This window comes from Xenopus laevis, chromosome 4S (assembly GCF_017654675.1).
Source record: "Xenopus laevis strain J_2021 chromosome 4S, Xenopus_laevis_v10.1, whole genome shotgun sequence".
In the NCBI taxonomy this organism is placed as follows: domain Eukaryota; kingdom Metazoa; phylum Chordata; class Amphibia; order Anura; family Pipidae; genus Xenopus; species Xenopus laevis.
Window position 1 is genome coordinate 118,570,149 of NC_054378.1, and position 22,468 is coordinate 118,592,616.

The 22,468-nt window shown below is 38.3% G+C and overlaps 1 protein-coding gene and 1 long non-coding RNA gene across 5 annotated transcripts in view; one reads left to right on the forward strand and one right to left on the reverse strand.

Annotated features, from left to right (window-relative positions):
• Positions 1-19,478, reverse strand: part of LOC495433 (histone-lysine N-methyltransferase SETD5) — an 81,382-nt gene extending 61,904 nt beyond the window's left edge. For 2 of the 4 annotated variants that reach the window (XM_041561761.1, XM_041561760.1), the window contains exon 1: positions 19,263-19,477. The gene's annotated coding sequence lies outside the window, so the exon portion shown is untranslated. Of the gene's footprint in view, positions 1-19,262 lie in introns of all 4 variants that reach the window. The other 2 variants (XM_041561763.1, XM_041561762.1) reach the window with 2 other exon arrangements.
• Positions 19,479-19,528: 50 nt separating this feature from the next.
• Positions 19,529-21,903, forward strand: LOC121393372. The gene is made up of 2 exons (XR_005961031.1): positions 19,529-20,111; positions 21,551-21,903. It is a non-coding gene; the product is annotated as an uncharacterized LOC121393372 (long non-coding RNA).
• The last annotated feature ends 565 nt before the right edge of the window (positions 21,904-22,468 follow it).

Consider the following 22,468-nt stretch of genomic DNA (forward strand, 5'->3'; position numbering starts at 1 on the left):
AAATTTCATTTTTGAACCAGCTTTCTGGCAGGCTGTTGTTTCTCCTACACAATGTAACTGAATGTGTCACAGTGGGACCTGGATTTTACTATTGAGTGTTGTTCTTAATTCTACCAGGCAGCTGTTATCTTGTGTTAGAGAGCTGTTATCTGGTTACCTTCCCATTGTTCTGTTGTTAGACTGCTGGGGGGAAAGGGAGGGGGTGTTATCACTCCAACTTTCAGTACAGCAGTAAAGAGTGACTAAAGTTTATAGGGGACAAGTCGGATGACTGGGGGCAGCTGGGAAACTGACAAAATGTCTAGCCCCATGTCAGATTTCAAAATTAAATTAAAAAAAAATATTTTGCTCTTTTGAGAAATCGATTTCAGTGCTGAATTCTGCTGGGGCAGCACTATTAACCAAGTTACCAAACAGACCATACATGTATAAAGTCTATTGTTTGTATTCTGGGACTTTCCAAATAAAGGGTTTTCAATAATTTGGAGAACCATGCCTTAAAAAAACAACTGTACCTAAAAAAAAAAAAAAAAAACTAGTGCAAACACTGATAACCACACAGATACTGCTTTTAATTAGGGATGCACCGAATCCACTATTTTGGATTCGGCCGAATACCGAACTGAATCATAATTTGCATATGCAAATTAGGGATGGGAAGGGGAAACAATTGTTTACTTCCTTGTTTTCTGACAAAAAGTCACAATTTCCCTCCCCGCCCCTAATTTGCACAAGCAAATTAGGAATCTGATTCGGTTCGGCCTGGCAGAAGGGTTCGGCCTGGCAGAAGGATTTGTCCGAATCCAAATCCTGCTGAAAAAGGCCGAATCATGGCCGAATCCTGGATTTGGTGCATCACTACTTTTAATAGCTATTTCATTTACAGTACAGGTATAGGACCTGTACTTCAGAATGCTCTGGAGCTGGGTTTTTCCAGATAATGGATATTTACATAATTTAAGTCTACTAGAAAATCATGTAAACATGACATAAACCCAAAAGGCTGGTTTTGTTTCAAATAAGGATTAATTATATGTTAGTTTGGATCAAACACAAGTTTTACTACTAGAGAGAAAAATTAAATAGTTTTTAAAAAATTTGAATAACTTGGATAAAATGGAGTCCACGTTAGAAGGCCTTTAAGCAATTTATAGCTTTCTGGATAACTGATTCCACACCTGAACATATAACTAAAATCACTTAAAAAAAATTGAATGAACAGGAAAGTTGTTAGGAATTTATTTTATCCCCATTGCTTTAAATTCTCCAAAACACATTTAAATATTTAAAAAGCAGAAATACTATGTGAACACACGTTTTGTTTCACTGTGCAGTCAAAGGACTAATGCAAACTATATTTTGAAAAGAATATATTTCATTAAAAAAATACACGTAGTTTTTCTGGTAGGGCTTTGGCAGCAGACTATAAATATTTATTATCGAACACTAAATTGAACACAATTGACCAGGTAGAGCTTTGTTTAGACAACAGATAAAAAATAAGGCAGAACATAGCTGATCACAAACTGTCATCGAAATACAGGACTTCAGTGAGGACATTTTTAAACTTACAGGACAGAAGAATAGCATGTCAAGACGAATGAATAATTCTAAGAATTAGTCTTACTGGTTCTTTAAGACATTTGATGTCACAGAGAACAGAGTAGGAGAAAATGGGCCTTCCCCAGAGGCCCATAATTTAGCCTAATATAAATGACAACATGACAATGCAGTAGCTTATCTAAGCAACAAAACCGAATAGGCACAAACAAGAATAATACATGGAAAGATATAGCCATTTCCAAAGATACAGATCCAGCATCTAAAAATAATAAAAATTGCATTTTCTGCTAAGTTTTCACAGGGAGAATATTTTATTTTTATATGAAAAACAGCATGTTGGACAGTCCACCGTATGTGAGATCAGATTTACTGTCAACATCAGAAGCTGGGGCCACTGGGGAAAGAAAATTCCAAAAAAAGCTGAGGAAAGCTCCAAAAAGTGCACACATATGAACCTCAATTCAGATATATATGTATGTGGCTTAGGTACCTACAAAAAATCTGAGTGTTGGACAAGAATGTGAATGATGGTAGGTCTTTACCTCCCTTCTTTATATGAGAATAAGGTAGTGGACCATAAGCTACACATAGCTGCTGTCTCTAGGAGCCATTACACAACATTATGCCCTAATACAGGGTTGGGAAACTATATGAGGCCCTACACAGGAATATTATGACCCTCCCTAGCCTTCTCAATGGCTCCACGAAAGTGTTTTATAGTAATGTTACTAATATGTGCTGCTGCTCAGCACTGGTAAAACTGATGTGTTTGCTTCAGAAACACTACTATAGTTCATATAAACAAGCTTCTGTGTAGCAATGGCGGAAATTGAAAAAAGTCTATATGGCACAGGTTAAATAGTGGATAACAGATAACACTATTATGTTCTACAGAGTTTATCTGCTGTGTAACCTAAGCCTTTTCTCCTTTGAATGGCTGCCCCCATGGCTGTACAGCAGCTTATTTATATAAACAATAGTAGTGTTTCTGAGGGCATGGACACACATGTGGATCTTAGGCGAGTTTTCAGAGCAGTTCGTGCTGCCGTCTCTAAAAAAGTAGACGGCCGTGGAGATAAGCTTAGTGATTTAGCTTAAGGCTATGGCACATTACGCTAGCGTATACACATCGGTCAGCTTTTTTAAAAACCACGGCATGAACCGCACTGAAAACAAGGCTAAGATCCACGTTTGTGTCCATGCCCTAAAGCAAACATCAGTTTTACCAGTGAAGGCCAACACTACATTATATATTTAATACTTTAAATCACTTTTTTTGATGTTACTGTTCCTTTAAGTTATTTTAATACAATCCTAAACATGGGGAATTACATAATATTGGCACACTACATATAAACATTTGCACAACCTCTGAAAAATGCAAACAAAAATCGACATAATTTAATGGAAAGTGTGCCACAGTACAAAAATGCAGGACTACTTGTTTTAATTAAAAGAAAATGATGTTACTAATTCAGCCCAGAGAAGAATGTGAGCCATAAAATGCCAGCCCTACAATTAGAGAGATGGGCAGAAGGTTAGATAGAGATCAAGCCATATCTCCATGGAGAGAGATCAAATATGCATTGGTGATTAGGTCTTTCATAGGAGCACAGAGCGCTGCAAGCAGAAACTGTCTGCACCAAATTCTATTCTATCTCAGCAGCACAAGAGTGTCAGAAAATAAACATTACGCACTGCAGGGGACCCCATCAATAACGCGGAGCCCAGAATTTTGCCTGTTATTTATTTGCCTTGCAATTCTGCATTATGTGGGCTGGGAGGTCGTCACGATTGAAATGAAAATGGCTTTTGTGACTACATGGCCTACAATTCATAACCTGCCCTTAACGCCCACTGATCTCTGGAGTGAAATTAAAATGGTTTTTCTGAGAAGTCCTATAATTCATATGCTTCTACCATGTTGGCTAACAGGCTTTTGGAGTGAGCTGCCAAACCACTGGCACAGCAATGCCAAAAATCAGTGTAATTTGGCCATCCAGATGCGTGCCCAAAATACAGAACGTCCAAGCATCCAGCACAAACAATCCACATTTGGGTAAAGACAGACTGGATTGGTACCTTTATTGCCGAAATGATAACAGTTTCACTGGTCCCGATATCAGGGTGGCCAGAGTTTGAAGCTTAAAGCCGATGGGACACAGAGGAATTTGGAGTTTCAGAATGAGGAGGGGGGGGCAGACTGATTCCCAAATGTCATTATGGAAAGTATTAAAGGTACCGCAACGTAAAAAAATAAGTGTTTTAAAGTAATGAAAATATAATGCAGTGTTGCCCTGCACTGGTAAAACTGATGTGTTTGCTTCAGAAACACTACTATAGTTTATATAAATAAGCTGCTGTGTAGCCATGGGGGCAGCCATTCAAACACAGGATACACAGTAGATAACAGATAAGTACTACTATAGTTTATATAAACAAGCTGCTGTGTAGCCATGGGGGCAGCCATTCAAGCACAGGATACACAGTAGATAACAGATAAGTACTACTATAGTTTATATAAACAAGCTGCTGTGTAGCCATGTGGGCAGCCATTCAAGCACAGGATACACAGTAGATAACAGATAAGCACTAGTATAGTTTATATAAACAAGCTGCTGTGTAGCAATGGGGGCAGCCAGATCTGATGTAATTTCACATTACAAAAAAAAAAAAGATCTCAAATAATGAGCATTCAATATGAATAAAGCGAATATTTCAATAAAAGGATAACACGTCTCTCAAACATGCAATGTTCTACAACACCTACAAACTGAGGCATGCCACACACAAGCACTGGCAGAGGCCAAGTCCCAGACAATGTTATTTACTTATATCAGATCATGGCTGCCCAGAAGACAAGCTGTTTTTTGTTTTTTTAAACATGTCAGAATGAGATATTCAATACCTAGATGAAACATATGCTTCACTGTAAGCACATGGAACTGCTGACATGTTTCATTTAGAGGACGAATAACCCTCAAGGTGAAGAAATGTGTTTCTTTTCCCACTGCTTGGGCACCAACAATTGCAGAGCCATTAAGTTAGTAATTTTTACAGGTTATTTACTGTAACTGTTGAAACTAAAGCCCATATGTAAAGCCCCACCCAAACCAATACTGTTAAATTCACTCAATGGCCCTGCCTTCAGATTAAGGTAGGCTGGCCTTGTCGAATATCTAAATTAATGTCAGGTGATGGCTGAAAAGTATTACAGTACTAATATAAGACAATTCCTGGGGAATGGTGTCAATATGTGAGACCGCTAATCTCAGACCCTGCAACGCCATCTTTACTCTACATAGTAAAACTACAGACTTGACTTAAAGTGATACTGACACTAAAAACTATTTTTTAAAAAATGAATGTACATTAAAAGTTAACTATAGGTCATGTTGATCGTTTTATTGCTGACCGTTTATTTTTGTAAGTAATTATTAGTTGAAGTTTCTAAACCTGACTGTCCCATCTCAGCCTGTCAGTTAGAGCTTCTAATGCTAATGGACTCCTGTTGCACAAATATGGCAGCCCCCTCATACAGGAACATGGGGCATCAGACAGGTAATGTAAAAGCATTGCCCAAATACTTGATGGCAAAGTTATAAATAGCTTTCAAAGGCATAATTATGACAGATGTAAAAAAACAGAATTTAATTTCTGGTGTCAGTACCTCTTTAAATGTGAAGATGCCTCTGGTGACTGCTATGCTATGGGCCAAAATTAGTATTGTTTACCTAACCAGTGGTGCAACAGATTACTAATTTTACTATAAGTACCCTTTAAAGTTTAATTTTCATCCTCTCGTTTTACAGAAGCAGTGCAGTAATGGGGGTGGTATCTCCGATTCGCTAAACTGTTCAAAATTGATACATTAATTGACACATGACTATGTCAGTGATGTGACTGAGAATGACCAATGTACAATATTGGAGATTTCTTAAAGGGGTTGTTTACCTTCCAAACAGTTTGTTCAGTTGTTTTCAAATTGTTCACCTGAAACAATGACTTTTTTCAATTGCTTTCCATCTTTTATTTTTTACCGTTTTCCCACAATAAAGGTTTAAAATTGAATGTTCGTGTCTAGTGTTTCAGTCTGGCAACTCAATTATCCAGGGGCATCTGAACTGCTACAATTTGCTACATTTAATTGATACATTTCTCAGCAGTATCTGTGGAGGGATATTAGCAACTATTGTATCAAACAGCTGCCTAAAACTGATTCTGTTCAGCAGAGACAAAGATTACAAATATATCAACTAAATGTATCAATTTAGAACAATGAAAGAGTCTACGAACCCTTTAGGCTGGTGGCACACATGAAGATTCCGGGGAGATAAGTCGCCCGATAATCTCCTCTTCTTCGGGCAACTAATCTCCCCAAATGCCTTCCCACCAGCAAGAATTCGAATCGTTGACAGGATGGCATATGTAGCACTTCATTTTCTGAAGATGCCCCCGAAGTTGCCTCACTAGGAAACTTCAGGCGACTTCGGAAAACCGAATCCATGTGCCATCCCGCTGGCAATTCACATTTTAGCCTGCGGGAAGGCATTTTGGGGAGATTAGTCGCACGAAGAAGTGGAGATTTGTCGCTGGGCAACTAATCTCCCCTGAATCTTCAGGTGTGCCACCACCCTTAGAAGGTAAAAAAGTAAACGATAAACTTCAAAATTAGAAAAAGAGCCACAGATAGAATATAGTAGGAAAAAATATATTTCGGATGAACTGTCTCAAACCAACTGAACTGAAAAAAGTGTTTGAAGGTGAACAACCCCTTTAAAAGCTACTGACAATCTATCCCCCCTCAATCACCACCTCTGCAGACAAAAAAGTATTTAAATGAGGAGAAAAACAGTGCAGCACAGACCATGTGCAGTGAATCAGCAGAAAAGATGGGGAGCTACTGAGGCATCTTTGGAGACACACATCTTTACTGCTCAAGGGCTGTGGTTGCCTTGGGCTGGTACAGAAGCACAAAACATAATGTACAACATTTCTAGCTACTTCTTTAATTAAGCTTTAGTTCTCCTTTAAAATGCAAGGCTATACTGAAAAAAACCATAGAGGCCAAGGCTTCAACCAAATCTAAATTGTTTTATTGCTGCCTGTGAACACAAAACCCTTCACCCACTCATTTCCTTGAAAGGTGTCAGCAATGGAGTTTAGTAATGAGCGACTCTATGAAAGGCAAATAATTGATTAGGAATAATTGATTCCTTTCTCTATCAGAGAGTAAGGAAATGGTGTGTCCTTGTCACTACTGGTTCTAGTGTCTCTCCTCAAATGCTTGAAGCTTACAGGAGAAGAAAAGCCTTTTATTTACAATAAGGCCCCCCCCCCTAAAAAAAGGGGCCCTCTTTTCTGTTGTCCAAATGCAGAGCTGGCCGTCTCATCCTGCCATCCCAAATAACAACCTTTGAACTGAAAGGCAGGGGACAAGTCAACTTTCAGTGACCATGTTTCTGAACAGGGGCTTTTCAAGAGTAAGGGTAGAGTTGGTAGGGAAGGGGGCTCATGGCTTTACTTCTCCTTTAAAGCAAACAATGGCCCAAAAGCTGACAAAACTGAGATAGACCTTTGAGAAAGTGAAAGTATGTATATGGCAGAAATGTCTCCCATAGTGGTGCACTCAGCATTTTGAATACTGTAATTTTCTGAAGGTAAAAGAAAACCCTCTACAATGAAACCACCTTCAAATGGTGGCATTATGTTTTTAACAGAGGCTTTGATGGGCAGGCACTACGGCATATCCATCTTTAATGTATATAGGGAAATAAGCAGAAAGGAAAAGCTCTGTGAATACAAAAAAAACTGGTTTTCTCATTGATTAGGTATGTTTTCCACTGCAGCAGTGCCCATTACCATCCCCTGCTATGTATAGATGAACCTATGTAAGTTCTCTCTATATTCACAAATACAGCTATGGAAAGCAAAGAGATATCTCAGTTTGAGTATCCATGGAAACATCATGGCATAAAATTAAAAGCCCTTATTTGTTTTTCTCAAATTGGGCAAATGACTACTACAGGGCCACATGGGCCAAAATCAATACTAGTACAAGATTTTTTTTATAAGAAATAATCGAGAACTGGTGTTTTCTGGATAAAGGTTTTTCTCCTTAATGCGGAACACCAAATCTTAAGGCTACAAATTGTAATACTCCCATCTAAAAATATCTGTAAAATTCCACAGTATTACGTCGGCACTATATTCATCTAGACTGTATGCAGAGAAAAGCAGCAGATCTGCATAAAAAAAATCCCTGTAAGTAGAAGTCCTAAAAGGGGAAACCTGCTCTAGGTCAGAAAAGGAATAGTACAAAGCCAGAAAATTAAGAAAATCTCCACTGTGTGCCAAGTGGGAAAGAAGCCACTGCGAAAGGCTCATACGCAAAATGATTCAGAGCCAATGAGGTCGAGAAGAAACTGCACTCAGAATCAAACAAGGAGACCAGATTTACAGGGATTCAGAGTTTTATTTGAGCAGTTTGGGCTAATATATATATATATATATATATATATATATATATATATATATATATATATATATATATATATATATATATATATATATATATATATATATATATATAAATAAAAATAATAAGTGTGTGTGTGTGTATATACACACACAAACATACATTATATATATATATATATATATATATATATATATATATATATATATATATATATATATATATATATATATATATATATATATATATATATATATATATATATATATATATGTATATATATATATATATATATATATATACACACAATTCCAACAATCGTGATGCACTAATCCCAGGGTTCTTTACTGATACACAGTGGAGTATAGGGTGCTGATCTCAATAGCAGTGAGTAATTCCGCTTTTCAAACTATATTTGTCCAACCAGATCGCACTCCATATTTTGTATTTTTTTGTATTTTTTTGTACTTTCTTCGTAAATAATTTTGTAATTCCATATCTTTATCAATACTCCAATGTGCCCAATTGATTATGACCATTTGGCATAGTGAAAAATGTCCATGATTTGCCGTTAATAGTATATTTTTTCTTAGTTGTAACTATGGATTCTGGATAGCAATGGGAGGGTGGAGACATGTGGTTACTGACGTGCAGATCTGTCCCTATTGTGAGGACGCGTCATCACAGTTACTTACCACGTAAGCTCCTCCTGACAAGGAAGCTAACGGAAGCTCCTCCTGACAAGGAAGCTAACGGTTTTCGCAATGGAGTCCTACACGCCACTACACGAGAAATACGCTTGAGAAAGGGAACGGACGATTCCCGAAACGTCGCGTGAGTGTGGTCTGATGGACTTCCATCAGATAAGTGTCTTGTTACAAATGACGCTATTTCTTTGACACTTAGAATGTTACCATTTGCTACATTTTAACAAGCTAAATAAAGGCTATGTTTTAAATATGGAGTGCGATCTGGTTGGACAAATATATATATATATATATATATATATATATATATATATATATATATATATATATATATATATATATATATATATATATATATATATATATACACACACACACACACAAACACATATATATACATATATATATGTATATACATATATAATACACAAAAGCCATGAATATCCTGTAAATTATATCCTTATAAACGGTGAGTAGTGATGTCATCAGTTATAAACGGTGAGTTCTGATGTCATTTTCAGTGTATTATAATAAATAAAGTACCCCCAGTTGCAAAATATGAGGATATTAGAAGTTACCTCGGAGTTCCATGACCTGTATAAAAGCACTCGGCCTTCGGCCTCGTGGTTTTATATGGTCATGAAACTCCTCGGTAACTTATAATATCCTTATATTTTACAAGAGGGGCTACTTTATTCACTATATATACATACATATATATACACATATACATATATATATATATATATATATATATATATATATATATATATATATATATATATACACATATATATATCTATATACACATATATATATCTATATATACATATAAATATATACACACATATATATATCTATATATATATATATATATATATATATATATATATATATATATATATATACACACACACACACATCATACATGGTAAGTATAAAGGAGAGCAAGGTGATGCTGATGTTGCAGTTTAGTGATTTACATGCATAAAAAATATCAAAGACAAAAACGACAGGCATAAAATGTCATTATAGACAAGATGATATTAATGTATTTAAGCCCGTGTTCCTTGTTTAGGTAGTAACCCATGTTATAAAAAGATCAGATGGTTTATCATTTTAGGGCAAGGACACACTGGACGATTTGTCGCCAACGTTTTTAAAAAGTAAATCGCAGCGACAAGACGATCGTCTTTTTTGAACAGACGATTCACAGCGACTATTGGCACAGAGCGATTTGTATCCCATTACTCTGTGCGGTACGTGCTCCACCCAAACCGGAAACGGTTTGTGCTTCCCGCTGTAACCTGGCGTCTTTACGTGCTTGCGTTCTTGCGTCATTGCGTTCGCATTGTAATTTGAATACAATTGCTGCTACTTATCTGTATGTGTGTGTGTGTGTCTAGGAGATTTCAGTGCTTTTCTAAGTACATGCTATTTCTGATAAATCGCTTGGAAAAGGGTCTCAGTGCGTTTTGGAGCTACAGGCGATTCACAAACGCGCTGTGGGCACAGGAGCTGGCGTCTTTCATTTGGTTTTGTTCAGAGACATAACGAGCGATATGTCGCCGCGATTTGCTTTTTAAAAACGTTGGCGACAAATCGTCCAGTGTGTCCTTACCCTTTAGAGTTCAACTGTGAATAATTACATAGCTTTTGTATTCATGAACCAAAAAAATGTCATCTGTCATAAAAGATATAGATCTTCTTTTCATTGTAGAAACAATGAAGTCTGGATGAGAGGAAAGGTAACATCAAAGAAAAAACAACACAGGTATGTGACCTAATACGGAAAGGTAGTCTCCCATAGACTCCATTTTAAATAAACTTTCTGTGTAATAATAAAACAGTAGCTTGTACTTGATCCCAACTAAGATATAATTAATCCTTATTGGAAGCAGAACCAGCCTATTGGGTTTATTTAATGTTTACATGATTTTCTAGTAGACTTCTAGTAGGTATGGAGAGCCAAATTACGGAAAGATCCCTTATATGGAAAACTCCAGGTCCCAAGCATTCTGGATAATAGGTCCCATACCTGTATTGGAGTCTAGGTTAAGGCAGAGACGAATGCCACCATGAAGCCTAGATAAGTAATTTACAAAAAGCAATGGGGTTTGTACTAGAGATGCACCAATTCCAAGCCTTTTTAAGCACAATTCACAAGTCCACCAAATCCAACAGCGTGGCTGAACCAAATCCTACAAAATCCCAAAAATTTGGCAAACAAACAGAAACTTCCAGGTTCATATTCATAAAGGATTGAGCGGAATTGCGAATAATAGGGTTCAGTGCATCCATATTTGGTGTGATTATTGGTACATGGTATGGTGTCCCTATTGTGATCCAAGTACTATATATATTGTGCCTGAACTGACCAATGTGGCCAATCTAAAGGTGGCCATAGACGTTACAGCTACAATCCATCCTGGAAAAGATCTTTCCTTGGATTGTTTGTTTCAACACAAACGTGTAGAGCGGAAACGTCAGATATACAGGTAGAAACAATAGAATTCTACCTGTACCCGACTATTCAGCACTAACAATGGCCGATGTTCAGGTGCCCAATTTTCCAGCCAATCCGATTAACGAGTTCACTGATATCCAAGTCTTCTGCCAATATCGGATGCCTTGTCTCGCACCATAAACGCACCAAATATCGTACGGAAATTTGCTTTGTACGATATTATTGGTGTGTCTATGGCAACCTTAAAGGAGAACTAAGCTTAACCAAAGAAGTATGCAATATATGTTGTACATGTTTTGTGCTTCTGTACCAGCCCAAGGCAACCACAGCCCTTTAGCAGTAAAGATCTGTGTCTCCAAAGATGCCCCAGTAGCTCTGTGCTGCTGTCACTTATTGAGCTTAGGGACCCACTCACAATATACAGTACACATAGAATAGAAATGTCACAATATAAGGCTGATTAGTAATTAATACAGATAATTACTATATGGCAGCACAGAAACCAGTGCAATTAGCATCAGAATATAATAATCAGCAAACCTGTAGCTTCAGCTTATATTACAGGCAAAACTAATTTTCTGGATAATTAGTGACGAGCCCTAAATTTAGCTTCTCAAGAGCTGCTCAGAGCCCACTGAGCATGTGAGTGTCACAGACACTTTCCAAGATGGTGACCCCCTGTAACAAGTTTGCTGCTATTGACAAGCTGAAACTTTAGGCTTGGGGGCAAGAAGTTCATTATGTAAAATATGACATTTAGTCGTATTCATTTCTAGGCTTTAGTTCTCGTTTAAGTGTGAAACTACACAGGAGATTTTGCTGAATGGTGTCAGATCGGCAAAACACATACTACAAGTCAGATGTAGTTGCATAGGTCAATATATATATATATATATATATATATATATATATAGTCCAGAGCTGGTGCACCCGTCACTCAAAGGTAATGCCTGAGTGCTGGTTAAAAGAAGTAATCTGTAATGCACAAAAGAACCGCACACACAGGTCTTTATAGTGAAAAAACAAAAATTGTTTGCTTTATTGCTACGTTCGGCTCCTAAACTCGAGCCATCATCAGGATGATGGCTCAAGTTTAGGAGCCAGCACTCAATAGTAAAATCCAGGTCCCACTGTGATACAGTTATATTAAGTGGGAGAAACAACAGCCTGCCAGAAAGCAGTTCCATTGTGAAGTGCTGGCTCTTTCTGAAAGCACATGACCAGGCAAAATGACCTGAGATGGCTGCCTACGCACCAATAATATAACTATAAAAAAAAAAACTTGCAGGTTCAGGAATTAAATTATATATGGTAGAGTGAATTATTTGTAGGGTAAACTGTGTCATTTAGAAATAAAAACTACATCATAAAAATCATGGCAGAATCCCTTTAACCTATAACAGCTACCAGACTATAGAATGAAGATAAAAGACAGACTGTTTAAAATCCTGTCTTTTTAACAACCACATACACGGCGCATAGATATTGAAGGTTTTCAGCTCATTCTAACCTAATTTTTAGCCATGGTCTCACTAACCAAACATTCCCTCAATCCAGCAGGTGATCAGGGCAAAAGAATGCAGAGCCTTAGGAAAAAACAAAACTCCAAAATAGTTGGCAATTGTCAGTAAAGGAACGACAAACAATGCTGAGTCATTCAGCAAAACAGGCTGGTTAAGTCTGGAGACAAAGGCCTTTCTCTTTAAACGAAGGAAGGGACTGATGTTAAAAGTAAGCAATCTGGGTCAATTCTATAAACTTACAGTGCTGCTTTGACTCTAAAGGAATGGCGTGCTAGAAAATGCACTATAGAGGAGGTTGGGCCCCTGTGACGGGAAACATAGAAGCAAAGAAGCACGTCCCATCCTCCCCCTCCATGTCTTTTGGAGGACGCAAGGCTGGTGAGCTCATCAGACCGCTCCTGTTAGGTGAGAACACACACATATAGGGAGACAGGGAAGCCCTCATCAGGCCATGGAAACTGGAGAGGGAAGGGAGATTGGAGAAGGAAAGGTAGAGAGGATTGAACTGGAAGTGATAAAAAGAGAACAAAGTTATATGCAGGAGACCAGCCCACAATCTGATCTATAATGCCAAAGTCACATCTATAAAGAGTAGTAATAAAATCCACTTTGGATGCAAAGAGGCAAAACTTAAAATATTTCAGTAAGAGGCTTAGAATCTACTACAGGTATGGAACCAGAATGCTCAGGAGCTGGGGTTTTCCGGATAATGGATTTTTCTGTAATTTGGATCTTCGTACCTTAAGTCTACTAGAAAATCGTGTAAACATTAAATAAACCCAACAGGCTGGTTTTGTTTCAATAAGAATTAATAATATCGTAGTTTGGATCAAGAAAAAGCTAATATTTTATTATTACAGAGAAAAAGGAAATCATTTTTAAAAATTGGTATTTGGATAGAATGGAATCTATGGGAGACGGCCATTCCGTATTATGGAGCTTTCTGAATAAAGGATCCCATACCTGTACAGGCATACAATTTTTAATTGTTCAATTAAAACAAAAACTCAATAAACGTACCACTTTGACACTGGGGGTAGCTGGAGGAAACCAATGCAAACAATATAACACAAGTAATGCACCGACACTACCCTGGGGTCAGAACTGAACCCAAAATCACTGTCCTTAAAGGCACCAATACCAACCATTACACCACAGAGCAGGATAATATATGGACGTCACTCATAAGAAAGTAACCAGGCATATAAGCAGCAGTTCAGGCCTCTCATTTATAGACACACCCATTCAATAAAACAGACACTACATAAAACAAGCAGTAAAATGAACATTTACACGCATTAAATGTGACCTATAAGGAACAAGAGAAAGCAACTTAAGAGTGTAAGCTCTAAAGAGCAGGGGCATCTTTACCACTTGAATCAACTGGTATTTGTGTGTAATCTGTATGTTTAGTTTATACACCAGGCTGCATATGTTGCTCTTTTTTAAATACAGGTATGGGATCTGTTATCCAAAATGCTCAGGACCTGGGTGTTTCCGGAGAAGGGTTCTTTCCGTAATTTGAATCATGTCTTAAAGGGGTGGTTCACCTTTAAGGTAACTTTATTATGTTATAGAACAGCCAATTCTATGCAACTTTTCAATTGGTTTCTATTATTTATTTTTTATAGTTATTTGCTTTTTTTCTTTTAACTTTCAAATGGGCATCGCTGACTTATAAAAAACAAATGGTCTGTGAGGCTACAAATGTATTGTTATTGTGACTTTTTATTACTGATCCTTCTATTCAGGTCCTCCCATTTATATTACAGTCTCTTATTCAAATCAATGCATGGTTGCTAGGGTAATGCGGACACGTTACCAAATTGCTTAAGATGCAAACTGAAAAGCTGCTGAATAAAAAAGCTAAATAACTCAAAAATATTCAACAATAAAAAATGAAAACAAATTGCAAATTGTCTCAGAATATCACTCTCTACACCATACAAAAAGTTATCCCAAAGGTGAACAACCCCTTTAAGTCCACAAAAAAATCATGTAAACATTAAGTAAACCCAATAGGCTGGTTTTGGTTACAAAAAGGATTAATTATATCTTAGTTGGGATCAAGTACAAGTTACTGTTTTATTATTACAAAGAAAAGGGAAATCATTTTAAAAATTTGGGAGTATTTGTATATAATGGGAGTCTATGGGAGATCTTTCCGTAAATTCTGAGCTTTCTGGATAATTGGTTTCCAGATAACAGATCCCATACCTGTACTTTACTTCCCAATTGTCCACATAGCAGGCAGGGTGCACCAAATAACACAATGAGACTGTTGTTTGGTCAAGTAAGAATGGCACTATAAAGCAATGTACTACAAGGCTCACATTAATATGTTGTATTCTGCAACTGAACTGTTCCAGCTGCGAGATAAGCAAAAGTCATGATAATGCTGCTAAGGTGGTGGTGGGGGAACAGATGGTAAAAACAAAACCAGCCATCTCCCATATACACCTCAGCCTTTGCCTCCCTCCGAGGAACAGCAGTGCTAATGGACGCTGCCCCGTTCCCAGGAGACAGACCACTCGAGATTCTCATGTAGCAACAGCAGAGCAAGGGATGGGCACTAAACCCTTCTCTCCTCCAGATCTAGCAAAAGTGGCCCCGTCATACAATAAACATCTCCCAGGAAAGCCTGATAATTGTACAGATCATAATTCAACCATACCATGCCCTCCGCTCATGTGAAATTGCACAGGGTAAGCCACAGCACAACTTGGCAAGGGGAAATAACCCTACATTAGCACAGTGAGTCTGAAGAGTAGCTTGGTACTGGAATTCACATTCATTAATATAAGGGTTTTTAAAAAAAGGTGTCACTGGCTTCACTGGTCTCCATTCAGAAATTTACAGGCCAGTCAGAGACTTGAGATTAGAAACTCACAGACTGATCAACATGATAAAAAACAGCAGGAAATGCTCAGCTCATACCAAAACATAGAGCAAGCAGTCTGGCATACAAGGAATTAAAAATGGTGGGCAGATCTTATGAAATATGAGTGTGTGTATATTTGTGTATGTATGTATATATATATATATATATATATATATATATATATATATATATATATATATGTATGTATGTATGTATGTATGTATGTATGTATGTATGTATGTATGTATGTATGTATGTATGTATATATATATATATATATATATATATATATATATATATATATATATATATATATGGGATACGTTATTTGGAAACCCATTATCCAGAATTACGGAAAGGCCATCTCCCATAGACTGCATTTTATCAAACTGATCCAAATTGATTTCCTTTTTCTCTGTAACAATAAAACAGTAGCGTATAATACTTGATCCCAACTAAGATATTGTTAATCCTTATTGGAAGCAAACCAGCCTATTGGATTTACTTAATGTTTACATGATTTTCAAGTAGACTTATGGTATGAAGATCAAAATTAATGAAAGATCCATTATCCGGAAAGCCCCAGGTCCTGAGCATTCTAGATAACAGGTCCCATATCTGTATATATAAACAGTAGAAGCCCCATTTTACTTTTTTCAGGAGAACAGAAACAATAATCCAGGAAAATACATTATTCATTATAGATATATTGGAGGAAATACATGTGAGAAAACTTTAAAAAAATGAGTACATATATATATATATATATACATACACACACAAATTACAGTTAGCTACAAATGTTACTAGTTTAGTTGTTCAAATGCACAATGAACAAAACTGTAACAAAAGAAAAACCTTGCTTAAAAAAAAGGCAAGGGGGTCAAAGAACAGATCCTGCTATGGATAAACAAAAGCAGGCAGAGCAATCGCGCCCGCCCCCCCCACACACACATATATGAGCACAAATAATTAGCATACCAGCTACAGGCAAACCAAAAATGTGTTAGCTTTCCTACAGAATGACCACAGACTCAAAAACACTGGGCAAAAGATAAACTTCAGATATGAGGATACAAAGTTACAAACTGCATTCAGCAAATTAATTTCTATTAACGGCAGTTGGGTGCCCTGTGCTACTGTACACATGCTTACTTTGCAGCAGAGGCATAAGGCAAAACGCAGAAGTTTTCTAGAGAGCAACCTACCAGGAAAACAGAAGACTCAACAGAAACAGATTCCATGGATCTGTGACTGAGCTGAGCTTCCCTCCAATGCTGGCGCACAAAAGGTTAAGCCAAGATGTCTCTTGAGTCATCGACTAATGCAAGAGCAAAGCACACCAATTGGAAACGCTCAGTTTCTTTACTCTCTAATGAACTAAATACTAAAAAAAATCTGTTGAGAAAGGCCACCCATTCCAATGAGGAGGGCGAAAATGTTGAAATAGTGCACTGGATAAAGTGTATAGGCAATGTTTTCCTAAATATACAGGCATGAGCTTGAGTCCTCGTTCCTGAATTTAATAAGCGGATGCATAATATTCAAAATATTGAAAAAACCTGAAATCTATAGAATCTCTGAAAAATGCGTAGGCTTCCAAAATAAATGTACTACAGGTACATATATTTATTTAAAAATCCAACCTAACACACCTCTTTGCCCATCATGTAAACAGGGAAGATTGTAAGTCTGTACTATTGGAAATTGAGTTTATAGCCAAGGGAAGGATGGTGGTATGCAGGCGAAAAGACCTTGAGACGAGCCAAAAACAGTTTCAACAAAATATCACCATTTAGGGTGCAGAAAGTGAAAGCATCATACACTGAAATAAGTTACAAACCATTCCCAGCTGTTAAAGCTACAGTTTATTATTGAATTAAATAAGAATTCTCTGCTGTGGCTTTTTCTTTTTAAAAATGCTATTCTTTTCAAGACAAAATCTGATCTCAGGGCCTGAACTCCACCCTCCTGCTTGCTTGGTGTTACAATAGAAATGGAGGATAAAATGGGACGGCAGATTCTTCCTCTTGAATACTTGTTCAAGGGGGGGGGGGATGGGTAGGTGTGAATTTGCAACTGCCTCCAGGTACAGACAGAGATTATGAAGGGGGTGTCAATTTCAAAAATATCTCTCTCCCCTACCTCTTTTTTTCAATGCTGCAATAATTTTATTTGCAGCAATAGCTACAGAAGTACAAAAAGCACAAAAATGTATAAACAGAGGTATGGTACAGCTTCATAAAAAGTGCTCTCCGTGCTCTTATATTAAAGTATATGTAGGGTTGCCACCAAAATACTGGCCTTCCTACAAATGTATCTTTTTTCCCTATTAATAACATTGGGATCACACATCATTTTTACCGGCAAGATCGGTAAAATACCGGGCAGGTGGCAACCCTAGATAAACACAAACCTAGGGAGATCCCACAGTAATGAAGCCTTGTTAATCATATGCCTTTAAGAGCATTGCATAATCCAGCAAAGTTAGGCACGCCACATACACCATCACCTACACTAAACCACCATATTTATAACACAGTAACTTAGAAACAAGGAAATGCAGGGCTGCACCACCCCAATAAAAAAAAAATGCTTTATGGCCCCCACAAACAGCCAAGCTAACAACCGAGACACTTAAAAAGAAACATGGTTCCTCAATAGGGTTACCACCTGGCCGGTATTTTACTGGCCTGACCGGTAAAAATGATGGTTGATCCCAATGTTATTAAAAGGGAAAAAAATTATATATATATTATTTTTTTTTTTTCTTCCGGAAAAGGTGGCAACCCTAGTCCTAGATGACAGGAGAATAGCCCTGCTTTGCTCTCCGCTCCCTAATACACGAACAACTACATCAACTCAGAATACAAGTCGTTTGCCACTGAAATGAAGCTTGAGGGCAAGGGTTGTATTTTTTTTGACTGTCTGTCCACCCACAGGGGAAAAAACAAGGCACGTATAGTCCTGCTACAAAACATATATGAAGATGTGAATCTTATTCGGGCACTCTGGTATCATGCGAGACACGCACAACTTTCACCTATATAACACCCTAATCCCCCCACCAAAGCAGATTGGATCATTCCCTATTAACAACAACACAGTAACAGTGGACAATTCCAAAAACACAAAGATGGGAGATCCAGAGACACCCCCACAAGCATGGCATCCCTTAGCAGAGAGCTGTGTCTTTGTGGGTCTACTTTTAACATTACAGAAAACTATCTGTAGGTCTCCGGCTTGTGTACCCTGCTCCCCCTCCTGCTGAACTAGAACACTCTGTACCCCCACATATATATATATATATATATATATATATATATATATATATATATATATATATATATAATCCCTAATGTATTGTGTGAGCTGTTGTAGAGACATGGTGAAAGTTGGCATGTGTAGGTACAATCATGGAATATAAAGAGCACACAATGTCCATGGTAAAACAAAGTTGTTCCCAGATCTGAGCGTGGAGTGTAAGAAATACAGAGTGGAATTCACACACTCACACTTGTGCAAAACTCAGGGGGTTGTGCAGAGTCGAGAGGAGCACAGAGCACTTTTACCCAATAGGAAAGGGTTATTTGAGGGTAAATATGTTGGCCAGTGGGTCAGGCAGAGGCCCTGCAGTACTTACCCGCTCTTGGAGCGGCCTATACGACTTAGTTCCGTCAATAAACAACAGTCCCAAAGTATCCCACAACGAAAAATAAACTTGTAGGCCTCAAGTGAAGCCGCGGTGTTTCCTGAGCTTCACAGCCCAGCTCCAAGCGTCAGGCGGCGCCGCTGAGACTCCCAGGTAGAATGTTTGTGCTTGGGGGGTGAGCGTTCAGGGTACCATGCCAGCGGCCCCCCCACCACCCCCCTTACCCCGTTGCTCAGTGTGAGAGGAACTACCCCCACCCCCCAATCCGCATCGACAACCGCTCAACACCGCCTCCCCTCCCCCCCTGACGACTTGCTGCCTCCACAGGCGGAAACGCGACTGACCACACGGGGATCCCAGGGTCCGGCGGCAGGGGCAGCGGGAACAAGGGGAGGAGTTGGTAGCCACGCCTACATTCGGCGCCTCTATTGGTTGAAGGGAAACGACCTCGACGCCTACTGGGCGGCTGCGGACGTCAATCAGCGCTGGGCGGTGACAAGACCTTGAGACACCAGAGATTCTGACTGGTTTTCCCACAGTTACAGGAGAGACACTGAGAGGAGTGGTTGATGCTGTTCGTACAGTGTGTCATTCAACGCGGCTATATTTTTTTTCTTTTTTTTTTTTTCCACTTCCATTCATAAGTGACTATATCGTATTAATATGAATGCCCCTGTTACACGGGTTGCTGCCGGAGCCGGGGATCTTTGGGGTGGGGGAGGCTCTATTTCACCAATGATATAAATAGGGACGTGGACTTGGTACTAAGATCATCTCGGACTGTAATGGCGGAATTTGCTGAGGGGCATTATTCCTATTGTGGGTGCTGCCCCAGGGAAGGTAATACTGACGAGAAAGGCCATTGGTTGCTACGAGACGGCGCCTCTAGTGGCAGCTGTGATTGGCTAGTGTATTTGTGGCGGGAGGCATTTGTTTAGCATTAAAATCTCTTCTGTTTCCCAAAATTGTGAGGCAGCTTCCTCCTCCCACTCAGGGGCTGGTGGGGACTAGACTGGGGTTCAAATTTAGGGGCATGGTTATGTATTGCCCTGGGTGTATTTATATAGTGAATAAAATACCCCTTTTGTATAAGGATATTATAAGTTACCGAGGAGTTTCATGACTATATAAAAACACGGGTCACAGAACTCCCAGGTAACTGCTAATATCCTCATATTTTACAATATCGGGTACTTTATTATAATACACAAGTTTTAGTGAGCCAAATGACATCACTACTCACCGTTTATAACTGATGACATCATTAGTCACCGTTTATAAGGATATCATTTACAAGATATTCATGACTTTTGTATATACTTTATATCTTTATATATATGTATATATATATATATATATATATGTATATGAGGTTAAACCCCCCCAAATGTTGACCATACTGGTGATATAATAATAAAAAGAGGGGCCAAGTCCCCTACTGCAGATAATAGTGTGTGTGCGGATCCGTATATCTACTACTGTTACTAATGGACCTTGCCTGGTCAACGGAGAACCAGCAACATCAGTGCAATAAAAGAAACAGCGGTAGAATAAACACAATACATAGATGTGTATATATATATAAGCCTCACACTCAAATCCAGTCTGAATCCACTTTGGGTGCTGGTTCAAAATTAGACATGTAGAGTTTATCAAGGACCCTTACTCAGTATTTAGTCATATTTGTGCATTCATCGTTTCGGCCTGTATTCCTTGATAAAGGCCTGAATACTGGCCAAAACGTTGGATGCACAAGTAAGAATAAATACGGATTTTTTGCATGAAACATAGGAGTGCGGGTCCTTGATAAACTATATATATATATATATATATATATATATATATATATATATATATATATATATATATATATATATAATTATTCAGTAAAGAAGGTCCGCACTCTCAGGACTTAAAAATTAGATAATGTTTTATTAACAAAAGACTAACGTTTCTCAAAGGAGAGACCGAAACATTAGTCTTTTGTTAATAAAACATTATCTAATTTTTAATAATATAATTACTCTGTGTATATCTGGGCGAGGGCCAAGTATTCGGCCATAAAGGGAAACCCCAAAATGTTTTGGCGGGGTTCCGACTGTTTCAGAACCAGTGTAAAGACATAGTTATGTTTTATGATAGATCCAAATGAGGTAAGCTATATTTTTCAATGCAATATTTTCTATTAACCTTTATACGGCACAGCTTTGCATTTATTTTACAGATGTGAGGCTGGTCTCTTACAGTCTAACGTCCCTATCTATGTTCAATTTGATCAGGAGTCCGTGAACACGAGGGCTGTGAGAAAAGCCACACAGATTCAGCAAGGCAAAATCCTAGGCTGCAGTGAAATCTTAGGACCCTGTCTCTGCAGTGCAGCAATGCAAAAACCACCACCATTGCTGATGATATGTGTCGTTTTCCCCAGCAATGAGTCTGTCCCTGTCTTTGAGAGACGTAAATCAGAAGCAGGACAGTTAAACCAAGTGCTGCCTGGAGTCCTGACAACAAAATAAATGATGCGTCACACCTTATTAAGCACACTTTTGGGGAAAATCCGTAACGTTTCCGCGTATCCGATGAAATCAGCCGAGACTTCTCTCATTAAAGAGATACTGACATCAGAAAATAACCTTTTTTTATTATCTATCATAACATTGTCTTTGAATGCTATTTATAATTTTGCCATACAAGTATTTGCCTGATGCTTTTACATTACCTTTCTTACTACCCTGTTCCTCTATGAGGGGGCTGCCATATTTGTGCAGCAGTAGTCCGTTAGCATTAGAAACTCTAAAGGTGGCCACACACGGGCTGATAAAAGCTGCCAACAGACCTAGTCGGCAGCTTATTGGCCCGTGTACGGGACCCTCCGACGGAATTCCCCGATCGATATCTGGCCGAAAGTTGGCCAAAAGTTGGGACTAAAAATCCCTTGGATCCTGGACCCCATCTGTTCGTTGATGTGGTCCCGCAATCCGACCACCCGTTTACCCGTCGTTATGATCCGATCATTGGGCCCTAGGGATCTCTCCGTGTATTGCGGCCACCTTAACTGACAGTCAGGTTGGCAAAACAGTCAGGTTTAGGAACTTCAAGTGACACAAAAGCAGAGTTTTCAGCGAAAAACGATCAACATGACCTATAGTTAACTTTTAATGTAGATTAAATTTGTTGGTGTAAGTATCACTTTAAGC